At 37.0% G+C, this 13404-nt stretch overlaps 1 protein-coding gene across 5 annotated transcripts in view; it reads right to left on the minus strand.

Annotated features, from left to right (window-relative positions):
• LOC150086684 (uncharacterized) overlaps positions 1 to 10629 on the minus strand; it is a 71973-nt gene extending 61344 nt beyond the window's left edge. For 4 of the 5 annotated variants that reach the window (XM_090371529.1, XM_090371528.1, XM_090371527.1 and 1 more), the window contains exon 1: positions 10524 to 10616. The gene's annotated coding sequence lies outside the window, so the exon portion shown is untranslated. Of the gene's footprint in view, positions 1 to 9676 lie in introns of all 5 variants that reach the window. The other variant, XM_090371526.1, reaches the window with a different exon arrangement.
• Between the last annotated feature and the right edge of the window lie 2775 nt (positions 10630 to 13404).

Consider the following 13404-nt stretch of genomic DNA (forward strand, 5'->3'; position numbering starts at 1 on the left):
GTATAAGGCAATGGCTTGGCCATATCTTGAATACTGCAAACAGATTTCAAAGGCCTCATTTTAAAATTAGTGTACAGGTGTAGAGAAGGTCAACAAGATTATTCAGGGCACAAAAAGAGTAACCCTTACAAAGGAAACCTTTATTTCAGTAAACTGCAGCATCTGAAAACCAGGCAATTGTGAGGAGGCCTGATTAAAGTGTTTAAGCCTTTAAATAAGTTGAGTAAATTAAATGCTAATTGCATCCTAACTCTTTCTTGGATAACACTCATAAGAGAATATAAATTTAAATTGGAAAGGGTATTTTTTTTTTTCTTGGCTAATGCTATATAATCTACCTTACTTCATTTTGGTACTAGTAGTGGCAAATGATGCAAGAAAGCAAGCTTATAACAGCGTCAGCCAAAAAAAAAAACACTTCCCGTATTATCTATTCATTCTCTCAAATAGTTTGTCTTTTTCTTTCTTGAATATATTCATTCAAACTATCTGCTTTTACAACATCAGATGGAAGTTTGTTCCAACAAGCAACTCACTGGCTGAAGGCAAATTTCTGCTCATCTATCCTGCAACCATCCTTTCTCAATTTGGATTTATGCATGTAGTCTGAACTAGAGGAAGAATTCCATCAGCATTGAGCTTGCTCATTCCATTCAAAGCCTTAAACACCTCAATCAGATCACCTTGCTGGTGCCTAGTCTCCAGACGCTACAATTTACAGAAATGAAGTGTTTTCTAGTAAAAATGCCATTTTATTCCTCTCACTAATTTTTAGATAGACTAGGTGTAGAGATCGCACATCCTTCCCAAAATGAGACATCCAGACCTGTAAGTATTACTCAAGGTGTGACCCAATCATTGCCTTATTAACAACAGGATAATCATCTTGTCCCTGCTGGCAAAGTTCCTGTATATCATTGACAGAATCCCATGAGCTGTTCTAGCATGTTCTATTCATGTTTGATCTTTGTGAGTGAATTCTACTTTAAATATTTATTTTTACAGTGCAATCAAAATCATTCAATCAATTAATGCTGAGTCAACAAACACGAATGTCCTATTTCCAGCAGTATTAGCCTTCTTACAAAATTTACTTCAGGTTCCTCTATGTTGTGATAAATTTTCAAAATGAAGTCAAAAAATTATATATATTGTGTTTGAAAAATTACGAACACCTCTACAGTTCCATATTATGAAAATGTGTCCTTTTTCGGTGTGCAAACCATAGCAGATGTTTACATATGCGAGACAATTTATGTTATCATTACAGTAACAGCAATGGGGAGAAGCCAATGTGTGATTTTAATATTATATAAAAAGTAAAGTGCAGCCATTATCAACCCACTGCAGGATGGAAGCCTCCTCAACAATTTATGCTGAGGGAAATGGACCATAATCTGCCACGCTGGTCCAATGCGGGTTGGCAGATCGACCGTATTCAGTAGTCAGAGGCTTGAACCCTGGTCTACTCAAAGAGCGTGTGCTACTGCACTCCCGCTCTGGACCACTCAGCTATGCACTATGCAAATCATTCACAAACATCTTCATTCCCCATAGAATTTATCTGCTTGCATATGAATAACATGCTTGTGGAAAGTAACCAATGTATTAAACAATGGTCTAAATAAGGATTACATAAACTGTAAATTGTGACAGAAGTAATTCAGTATCTTGCGAATGAAATATGAAATATCCCAGTTTATTAAGAGAATCATCAAAAATACAGAAGAAAAATTCAACAATACATTTCAACCAAGCAGACAAAATTTATTCAATTCATTTAGCATTAGTAGAGGCAAATGATGCAAAAAACCAAGCTTATATAGTATCAGCCAAAAAAAAAAAAAAACCTGCCCATTTCACCCATCCATTCACTCCAAATGTTTGTCTAGTTGTGCCCTGAACTTATTATATGTTGTTGACCTCCGCTACAACAGATGGAAGTCTGTTCCAACTATCAACCACCCTCTGGCTAAAGGCAAATTTCTGCACATATATTCTACAATTGTCTTTCCTCAATATGAATTTATGTCTCTCAGGTGAGTAATCTGAGCAAGAGGAAGAATCCCATCAGCATTGAGCTTGCTCAAACCATTCAAGGCCTTATGCAACTCAATTAGATCACCTTGCAGGTGCCTAGTCTCTAGAAGCTGCAGAATTTAAGCCTTTCTTGGTAACAGCAACCCTTTGTTTCACTCACCAATCCCATTGACCACTGTACTCGTTCCAGCAGCTCTACATCTTTCCTAAAATGAGGCCTCCAGACCTGTATACAGTACTCAAGGTGTAACCTGACCACTGCCTTATACAAGGGGACAATCACCTCCTTATCCCTGCTCGCAAAATTCCTGAGTGTAGTATCACCCAGTTTATACGTTACTCTGGGGTTACTGCTAACCATATGCAGTACTTTAAATTTGTCAATGTTAAACTTCAGTTGCCACCTCTCAGCCCATCTGCTCAACTTTTCCAGATTCTGTTGCAGTAGCATACTATCATTACTGTCATTAACAACCCTGCCAACCTTCGTATTGTCTGCAAACTTAGACATTAACACTGATATACCTTCATCAATATCACTGATAAATACAGAAAACAACAATGAGCCCAACACCAAACCCTGGAGGACTCCACTAATAACATTAGTCAACAAAGAGCAGTGTCCATTGATTACAACTCTCTATCTTCCCCCTTTTATACAAGTAACCCTTGATTTACATCTTGATTGGTTCCATGGAGGTTGAATACTGTACAAAAAGACATATCAGGGTTATTTTCCCCTTACTTACAATGCTATAAGTAGATAATATTTATAAAGTTGTAATAGGTAATATTTTTCTTTAAAATCAAACTGCATTTTGATATTACCTTACTTTAAGACGTTATCGACACCCTAACTACAGTACTATCTATACCCTTCTCAAGCCCTTCAAAATACAGTATTCAGATTACTAGATTAAAAATATTCAATAAGAATTTAAAATGTAAAGCTTAATTTCAAGAAGTTTTTGCTTATGTGAACAGGCTTTAAAAATTAACCAGATGAACTCTTCATTTGTTGACCTTCCTGATGACTCATTTGTGGACTTTTTCTGTACCTTCTCTGGGCTATATCTTTCTTGAGTATAAAATCTGTTCAGTGAGAGATGAATGGAATCTTTAGTTTACTAGAATTCTCCAAACTTACACTTATTTTACCACTTCATTAAGGACTGGATCATTTGCTTGAATAATATACCGTATTTTATTACCTCTATATATCTATTTCCTGAACATCTTTTATTACCTCTAAGTAATGTAACATCTTATGCGTTAAGGGATCATAATTCAACAATCTGTGCTTTAAGAGAGCATAATGAAGGAGTCTGTATTTAACCTCCATCCCCCTTCTTCTGATCTTTGTTTTTCAGTTTCCCATCATTTGCGACAATGAATTCTTCATCATCATCTTTTTCCATGCCCAAGGCTTGTTTGCATAGAATTACCCAAGCATGGTTCCAGCTTGGGTTTTTGCTATGCAGTTTCTTAAAATCCTCTTAAGTTACAACATTCTGGCTATATTTCTTTCCAGATTTTCCACCATTCATATACAATTAGAAACTTCATTCCAAGCTTCATCAATAATATTTATGCCTTAGGAATGATGAATTCCTTCAAAATTGTTTTAGAGATGGAGCCACTCACACTCAGCTTTGCCTGTGGTAACAGTGCTTGAAATTTGCAATAACAACTTGATCCATAATTTGTTAATTGGTACACTTTTATTTGTTGGTATGAAAACAACTTCAACTTTGCCTTCAGACAAATATTTTACACCTTTTGGATGTCCTGGAGCATTATCTAAGAAAATATCCCTGCATATTAGCAACACTTTGTTTACAATCTTTATTAACAGTTAGGCAAAAATAATCCCCCTGCCAGTCTTGAAAAACTGTGTGTGTAACCCAGGACTTATTTGCTTTCCAAAGAACAGGCAAACTTGACCTCACATAGTCTTTCTGTAGTAAACTAGCATTATCTTAATGCTTAAAATCTGCAGCATTCTTTGGAAAGCAAATAAGTCCTGGAAAAGTCTGCAGGGATTTTTATAAATCTTTTCCATCCTGGGCAGTGAATAATTTATCAGCCAATTTTTTTCCAGAATGAAACTGTTTCATCCACACTGAAAATTTGTTTTTGACTATATCTTGCACAAATTTTTAAAGTGGCATGAGTAAAATGAGTAGTCAGCTTTTTCAGTTGACATAAATGTGAGGACTATGTGCGAAAGGGAGAAATGGTTATGGATGTATAAGTGAAAGGATGTAAATTGGAGCAACGTAAATAAAGAGATGCCTATATTCCCTTATACTTCTTTCCTTTGTCCTCTTCTTTTATTATTTATTATTTAATTTTTTTATTATTATTTTACTCTTTTTTTCTTTCTTTCTTTTTTTTTTGACTGGTGCAGCACAATCCTTAGGCTTCTTTGCACCATATGGCTATTACCAATACAATTAGTAAGCACACAGTTCAAATTATTAGAAAAAACAAATTATCAGGAACCCAAATTTTAAAAAATATCTTTTTTAAGAGATTTTTTTCTTAAAAAATGTAATTTTTTAAACTTTAAAACAAAATTTAAATTTTTTAAAAGTTTAAAAAAGTTTTATATTAGACAGATTAAACAAAGATAGATCAATATAATAATTAAGTTTTATATTGGATAGATTAAACAGATTACTCATGAGAGTCAGAGAAAATAAATCTGACACTAACAAAGCCATAATAAAAAATCAGATTCCATTATCCAAAACACCAATTTAATATTAAGGTTTTGGAATTTTCTAAAAACTCAATATTAACTACAGAGAGATTTCATAACAGGAGATTATTAAATCCCAAATTAGGTAAAAATTTGGGATTTAATCCAGAAATAATACTTCCAAACGGACCAATTCCTTATACAATGGGATAATCACCTCCTTATCTGTGCTAGCAAAGTTTCTGTATAATACTGACAAAATCCAATGAACTGTGCTGACAGCCTGTCTGCACTGCTCAGAGAACATCATACTTGACTGCCCAATTACCCATCTTTTTCATTTACCACTACCCTGAGTGTAGTACCACACAGTTGGTATGTTACTCTGGAGTTACTACTACCTGTATACAGTACTTTGCATTTGAAAAAGAAATTAAAAGAAATATTAGCATTAGTAGTGGCAAATGATGCAATAAAGCAAACTTATACAGTACGTAGAAACAAACAAAAAAAAAAAAAAAAACTGGAGCAGTATGGCAATAAGGACAAATTGCTGCTAAGGGTAAAAGGATGGTTGAGTGGGAGAAGACAGAGAGTGGTAATCAATGGACATTGCTCTTCATGGACTAATGTAGTTAGCAATGTCTCCTAGGATTTGGTGTTGGGCTCATTGTTGTTTTCTATATTTATCAGCGATATTGATGAAGGTATATCAGGCTTAATGTCCAAGTTTGCAGATGATACAAAGGTTTGCGGGACGGTTATGACAGGAATAGGGATATACTACTGCAACAGGATCTAGAAAAATTAGGCACATGGGCTGAGAGGCAACTGATGATGTGACAGGGTAGCAGTAACCCCAGAGTAATGTACAAACTGTGTGTTACTACACTCAGGGTAGTGAAAAATGAAAAAGACCTGTGCAGGCAAATATGAAGTTCTCTGAGCAATGCAGACAGGTTGCCAGGTCAGCTCGTGGGGGTTTTGTCAATGATATACAGGAATTTTGCTAGCATGGATAAGGTGATTATTCCACTGTATAAGGCAATGGTCAGGCCACATTTTAAGTATTACATACAGGTCTGGATGACTCACTTTAGGAAGGATGTAGAGCTGCTGGAACGAGTACAGAAAAGGGCAAAGAGATTAGTGAGGGGAACAAAGGAGTACTTTTTATTAACAATGTTTTCAGTTCTGCAAATTGCAATGTCTGAAGAATAGGCACTTGCAAGATGATCTGACTGAGGTGCTTAAGGCTTTGAATGGACTAAGCAAGCTCAGTGTTGATGGGATTCTTCCTCTTGCTCAGACTACATGCAAGAAGGGGCATAAATTCAAACCAAAGAAGTTTGGTTGCAGAATAGATGTGGAATAGTGCAGAAGTTTGCCTTTAGCCAGCAGGTGTTTGATTGCTGGAACAAACATCCATTTGTTGTTGTGGGAGTTGATGGCTTAAATAATTCAAGAACTAGACAAACTATCGGAGGGAACAAATAAGTGAAATGGAAGATACTAAAGAATAGTTTTAAGGCAATTCAGAAGCTAACCCTGGAACTTGGTTTGGTTGGTTTTTTTTTTTTTTTTAGGAGCATTAGCAACTAAGGCCATATTGCTCCGGGAATATGCAGTGGTCCTTCTCTGACCTTTCCGCATCCTCCGTATTTGGTGGTCACGGGCTTGAACCCCGGTCTAATCAAGAAGCATGTGCTATGCACTGCAGCTCCTGCCCACATGGCTACGGAGGCGCCCTGGAACTTGGACACCTACTTCTAATCTCATTCAATAAAAAGTAAATAATAACAGTTGGATACAGAATACCCTGGAAAACATATACATATATATAATTACAACCATACATAACAGAATCATTTGTTAGTTTGGTGTTTTGGCATATTTTCATGGTGATGCAACAGGAAAATAATAAATGGCTTACGCTAGTGTTAGCTCTTATAGTAAATAAGATTAAATGAATATATTTGACAGGGGACTGTTTATACTACCTTTCAAAAATCAATTCATAAATTAAAAATTATAATTAAATAACTGAATAAATTAAATTAATATAATTTAGAAACAATGCCCAGAAACTAATTTAGAAACAATGCCCAGAAACTAATTTAAGAATCTGTTAAGAATAAACAGATTCTCAAATTTACACACAAAGTGTTTTCTATTTCAAATATTTAAAAACACTGCTCCCTTCGCCTGAGATTGGCCACCTATTGAAGAGAAATTAAAGAATTCCTTCATTTCCAACAAAATCTGAACACGGACCTCATTAAAAAAAAAAAAAAAAGCAATGTGACAAACAAACTATACTGTTATGAAGGACAATCTGCTGTAACATACTAAATATTCTTAAGTGATAAAAAAAAGAAGTGATCTACTCTGATATTTAACACTATATAATAAGTTTTTTTAACAAACAGCTTCTATTGAAGATGTGGTGAAGAATTCTTTGTCTTCAAGAATTTTAGCCAAGAGCTCTCCAAACAATACATGCATTATACCCATTATACTGCCATTTATGACAATAAAATAGGTTTCTACATGAAAGACAACTGGCATGCTGTAATTTAAAAGTAAAAAAAAAGTAAATTTTAAATTTATGCTCTGGGATGACCATGTAGGATCAGAGGATTTCACAATATAGAGAAAATACAAGAACAGTGCCATATTTAGCAGTGAAATGGAGTTGCACTACAATCAACTCAAATGAATGTACGACTACAGTCAACTGAAATGCATATGTTACTTTACCCTGTTTGCCCATTTGAGTGCTTAATACAACAAAATTTTCTGTAATCTGCTGACATTTAATTTTATCTAATAGTTTGTTATAAACCTGCTATCTCAATAAGAAATGACAGACAGAAATATGTACATCTTTAGAGATACAGAGACAGTTACTGAGGTGTCTGCTTTTACCATATGGACTGATAAATCATTATCCCTGATCCAAATATGGTGACCAGCTATATTAATGCCTAAACAAATACACTGCCCTACCAATAATATCTGGACATCCTCTCCATTCATAGTTGGTCATGTTGTACTCAAGAACATGTCAGACAACTATAAATATGCTTGCATGCCTTCAAGGAGACAGTAGTACATCTGTGAATGCAAGATTTCACTGGGAGTCTGTCAACAGAGTTAACAGACTCTCAGCACATAATGCTAACAAGGTACCATATAACAATCAATCTGTATGTAACATTTCAACAACACTGGAGGTCATTAGGTCCACAATTGGTGATGTGATCTGCAAACGGAAGTACAGTAGACTGGTACCAAAACCATCACAAAATGAAGCAAGAGACATCTGAAGCTGAGAAAATGAGACAGGAGACCCTTGCAAAGAATTGTCTGCTCAGAATGCAAGTTGACATTGCTGCAACACACACAGACCCTCAGTGAGATGACTGGGACGCATGTTAGCACCATTACAGTGTGCTGGATGCTGCACGATATGGGTTATCACAGTTGTGTGGCCTTCCACAAGCCACTAACCCCGACTAAAACCAGATGTCATTTACCTGGTGAAAGGTATGCCATTCTTGTACTGTGGACCAATGACTGATGGTACATGGTCTGCCAGTTGTGCCTGGGTGTGAAAGATGCCCAGAGAAAGCTATCTGCTGGACTGTATCATCCTGATAAAGAAGTTTGACAAAGGCAGCATGATGGTCACCAGCTATTTTTCATGGTTTGGTCAGGGACCATTAGTTGTTTTGGACAAAACCATGAATGATGAGGTCAATCTAGACATTCTGGACAATAATGCATTACTTATGTTGTGGCAGCACACTGGGGGAAGGCACCTGTATCAGCAGGACAATGCTCCATGTCATACTGCTTGCATTGTGATGGACTGGTTTGAGGGCACGAGCATCAAAAAGATGGATTGGCACCAGCCCAAAGCCCTAACCTCAATCCTAATCTCTGGGATGAAGTGGATCATCAAGTGAGTGAGGAGAGACTGCCCAAAAAGCTGAAGTGGTCACAGCTTTGAAAGCGAAATGGCAGAAAATATCAGAGGGCATTTACGAAAAAAACTAATGAAGAATGTTCCACAGAGACCAGAAGCTGTCTTAAAGGCTAAAGGTTTCTGCACACATTAAAGTTTTCATATAAATAAAGATTATTTGTAGACATGCAGGAGGTCTGAATATTAAAGGTATGTTATTCTTTCTCATTCTTTAACCCTTAATTTGACTACATTAGGTTTGATAATAAAGCAAAATTTCCTGTACATGGAACATAATTACTTTACGAATACAGCAGAGTTGGAGACTGGTTAAACTGATCAACTGATAAACCATTTAACATAAAACACTAATTAGACTACATTTAAATGATTTATAACACAAAAATCGGGAAAAGGTCCTCTGCAAGGATATACTGGGTTCATCATTTGTCAGTCATTTAGAGAGATCTGGATATAAATCCCATTGAAGACTGGAGGAATACTTAAAGGCTTCAATCAGGGTTGTAATTAGCTGAGCTTAGGTGGGTGGACAGGGTTTGACTGCAAGTTACTTTGGGTTTCTCTGCCCACACAGCATACAAATTGGTCCAACAAACACATACCTATACAGACATGACACACAACAAAATCACAGTTGTTGTTATTGTTATTTGGTTTTTAGGAGCATTAGCAACTAAGGCCATATTGCTCCGGTGCGGTGGTCATTCCCTGACCTTTCCGCATCTTCCGTATTTGGTGGTGACGGGCTCGAACCCCGGTCTAATCAAGAAGCGTGTGCTACGCACTGCTGCTCCTTCCCACCTGGCTACGGAGGCGCCTCCACACAAAATCACAGGAACCCACAAACAGGAACAAGGCTGTGAATGTTCCAAGAAAATCCCTCAAAATAACTACGAAAAAGAATTCACTTCAGTGGCCAAAATCAACGATTAAATACTTACTGGGCTGCCATAAATATATCCAACAGCAGTTCTTTAGTTCAAATTTAAATAAAAGCACCACGATATGAAACCAATATTGAATTTGAATGAAAAACCTTTAACGCCTTTTTCTCATATCAAAATATGCAAAAGAAAGCTCGGTATAATCAGACCCATAATTAATAAACGTTATTTAGAAAGAGTGGCATTACAACCCTTCCCCAAATGAGACTTGCACTTCACCTAGCCATTCGGAACTGTCGGTTGTTAGAGGGGGCTGTACGACTAATTTTCTAGGTGTAGAGATCATAAAGTTGATTTAACACTGAGAAATTCTTAAATGAATGCAATATATTACTAATGTGGGAATATCATGCTGCCTTAATACGGGAAAATTAATTCACAACTTTCATCAAACTTAATTTCAAGTATAAATTAGCATTTTTAAAATAATTTGTCAGTAGTTCGGCATACGCCACTTTCTCATACTGATGATTTTTTCGTCTGCTTTGGAATCATTTTTAATTGGCGAAGATTTCAAGATAGAGTTAAGCCACGCCCACTCTGACATCCACCATTCGCTTTAACAGATTTCCAGGAACATGTTATGTATTTTAATTAATATTGCACGCTGATTTCATGTTAAACTGAAGTTATACACTTGTATTTTTTCTCTGGAATGAACCAATATCGAGAAGTGCTTTGGCGTGTGTATGTGCTTATTTACTATGAGCACAGGAACTACTATTCTGTTCTACCGTTAATCACTAGGCCAGAAATGTGGAGTAGCAGAGAATATAAAGGTGGCTACATAAAAGACACCAAAATAATTTTCAATTTTTGAAAATTCTCAGCAAATTGTACATACGTCTGAGTAACGTGTAGCTTTTCGCATGTAAAATGAAGGGCTAAAAGGCAGGAAATAATAGGTTACTATTACGATCCCCAACGTCAACCGAAAAAACAAACACGGAAGTAAAAACAACTTCCTTCGCAATATAATAATACAAGGGCGCCACCATGTATTACAATAATAATAAAACTAATGATATTAATATTTTGTAGAATTAAGATGACGGGTATTACAGCTTTTGATATGCGAATTCACTCCTATTTCATTAGCATTTTAGTCAGTGTAGTTTGGAATCCCACTCCCTTAGAGGGGAAAGGCAAGAAGGTTAAGGAAAGTTGTGCCGCATACCTATGTATTAGCACTGCTTTTTTTATTATTATTATTTTTTTTTTTTTTTATGGCTTGAAACTTTACGGACTTAAGTAATTTTGAGCCATCTTGATATTACCCAAAAATATGTCCATAAAAAAAGTTTGGCTGTCTGAACACCTATTTTTTCTCTATAATGTCAGTAAAAATGGTTGAAACAGTTGGAGCCTTTTTCCATAAGAGCCACAAAACATAAGAATCATTTCGTGGCCCTTTGGGAAAATGGCCAATATAAGGAGTCCAATTAGCCTACCAGAGTACAGGCTGTAGCACGAAATCAATTTGGCCGAAAAGTAGGCGCTACTTGAAAGGCTCGTCTGATCTGAAGAATATTAATTAAGACACTTATAATTTACAATTAAAAATAGGATGCGCTTTTCCAAAATTGGAAAACTATTTTCCAGATCTGCTTAAGAAAATAAAATGTTAATACCGTTCTCGCCCCATTGGATGGAAAAGATCTGAGTTCGAATCCTGTCAATGACACAAGAAAATTTTATAGGCACTTTTGCACAAAGTGGCTGAGTTAGTTGGTCTCAGACGAGGATAGAATTTTTTTTCCGAAAACTGTGTTTTTCCGTCCAGCAAACAGAAAATCGGCTACAAAACACATGCAGTTTTAAAACATCCTGCGGTGCAATATGGACTAAGTTGCTGATATGCCTAAAATATTATGGCAATAACCTATTAGTGTACAGGCCTTGGCACGAATTCAAGATTGCGGCAATAGTAGGCGTTACTGGAAAGGCTCCTCTGGGCTAAGGAATGTTAAGACTACAATTTCGACGTTTACAATAAAAAAAAAAAAAAAAGATAGTATTTTCAAAATTTGGAAAACTCTTTTACAGATCTGCCAAAAAAAAAAAAAAAATGAAATTAAATGCTAATACATTAAGTACTTTTTTCCAATGGGTCACATCTGGTGAGTATGGGCTTGGCACACCCAGGGTCCTGAGCAGGATATCATCATTCTTCTCTCTCTCTCTCAGATAACTCACTTCTTTTTTTTTTTTTGGCTGATGTAGCATAAGCCGCAGGCTTCCTTGCACCATATGGCTAATAATAATAAAGCGGAAACTTCATTTCAATTAACGAAGACACTAATACGTAAATGTAAACTTTCACTGTCATGATATTACCGCTTATATTATAAGCATCAAATTAAATAATGCAGAAGAAGAAATAATATAAAATCTCGGCTAATTGGACAGTTTTGATATTCAAATCTTTATTTATGGTATACATGTTCAGAACTTATATTAATTTCAGTAAAACACATTTTAAATTATGAGCTATAATACTGTATCTTAAAGAAGAAATTACAAGGTATATTTTTATGAATGATTTTTTTTTCTAAAGTTAATCTAAGTTCTGAACATGTACACTGAGTGGACAGAAATTATGGGATACCTACCTAGTAACGGATAGGCCCACCTTTCGCCCGGATAAGGGCAGTCACACGACGAGGCATTGAGTCCACTAGTTCACGAATGCGTTCCACAGGAATTTTCATCCATGGTCGTTGCACGGCTATCAATAACAGTTGCATTCCTGGGTGGAGGATCCAAAGCTCAGATGGCCCTTTCCACAGCCTCCCAAAGATGCTCCACGGAGTTCGTGAACGGGAAGACCATTCCTTGGCGGTAAAATTCTAGACACCACAGCTCTGTGGGGAGGCACATTGTCCTCCTGGAAGAGTAAATTGCCCTGTGGGACCACGATGACCATGAAGGGATGCAGATGTTCTGCAATGATAAACACATAACCTGAATCGTTCAGAAATGCGTCTAGACGTACCAACGTATGCTACTTGAACACGCCCACACCATTACTGCCCATCCAGCTGCCTAAAGTTCCTTGTTGACATGACAGGTGCATAACTTCGTGCGGTTTCCGCCAGATACGCACCCTCCCGTTCGCTCCGAATAACTGGAAACGGGACTCATCAGACCAGGAGATTCGTCTCCAGTCATCCAAGGTTCAGTGCCGATGCTCTATAGCCCAGTTGAGGTGTAGAGTCCTGTGTTGTGGTGTTAGCAATGGGGCTCTGGTGGGTCGGCGGCTCCCATTAATTATTGCAACTAATGATCGCCTGATGGTCTTGGTGGAGACGTTTCTGGCACCTCCATCGTTGAAGTTGGTGGTGATTTGTTCCACTGTCACTCTCCGGTTGGCTGAAACAATGCGAGACAGACGTTGACGGCTATGTTCATCTACCATATTTCTCCGCCCTCAGCGCTGTCCACGATGAGATGTTATTCTGGAAATGGCGTACTCCCAATACACTCTTGATACTGTCGAACGGGGATAGTGCAATTTCTGTACCACCTCTGTGATAGAGTGACCCATGTTTCGGGCACCCACTATCATCCCTCCTTCAAAGTCGGTGAACTCACGACGTTTATCCATACTGACATCGAATTACGGTAATTCGATGTCAGTATGGATAAACATGCAGTGATGCAGTGTACCTGCCAAGTGGTGAGTTAACCTACTAGCGGGAGCGGTGACAGCGTCGTGTTGCCCA

This window comes from Mastigoproctus giganteus, chromosome 4, assembly GCF_048544385.1.
Source record: "Mastigoproctus giganteus isolate SK-2022 chromosome 4, ASM4854438v1, whole genome shotgun sequence".
Classification (NCBI taxonomy): Eukaryota; Metazoa; Arthropoda; class Arachnida; order Uropygi; family Thelyphonidae; genus Mastigoproctus; species Mastigoproctus giganteus.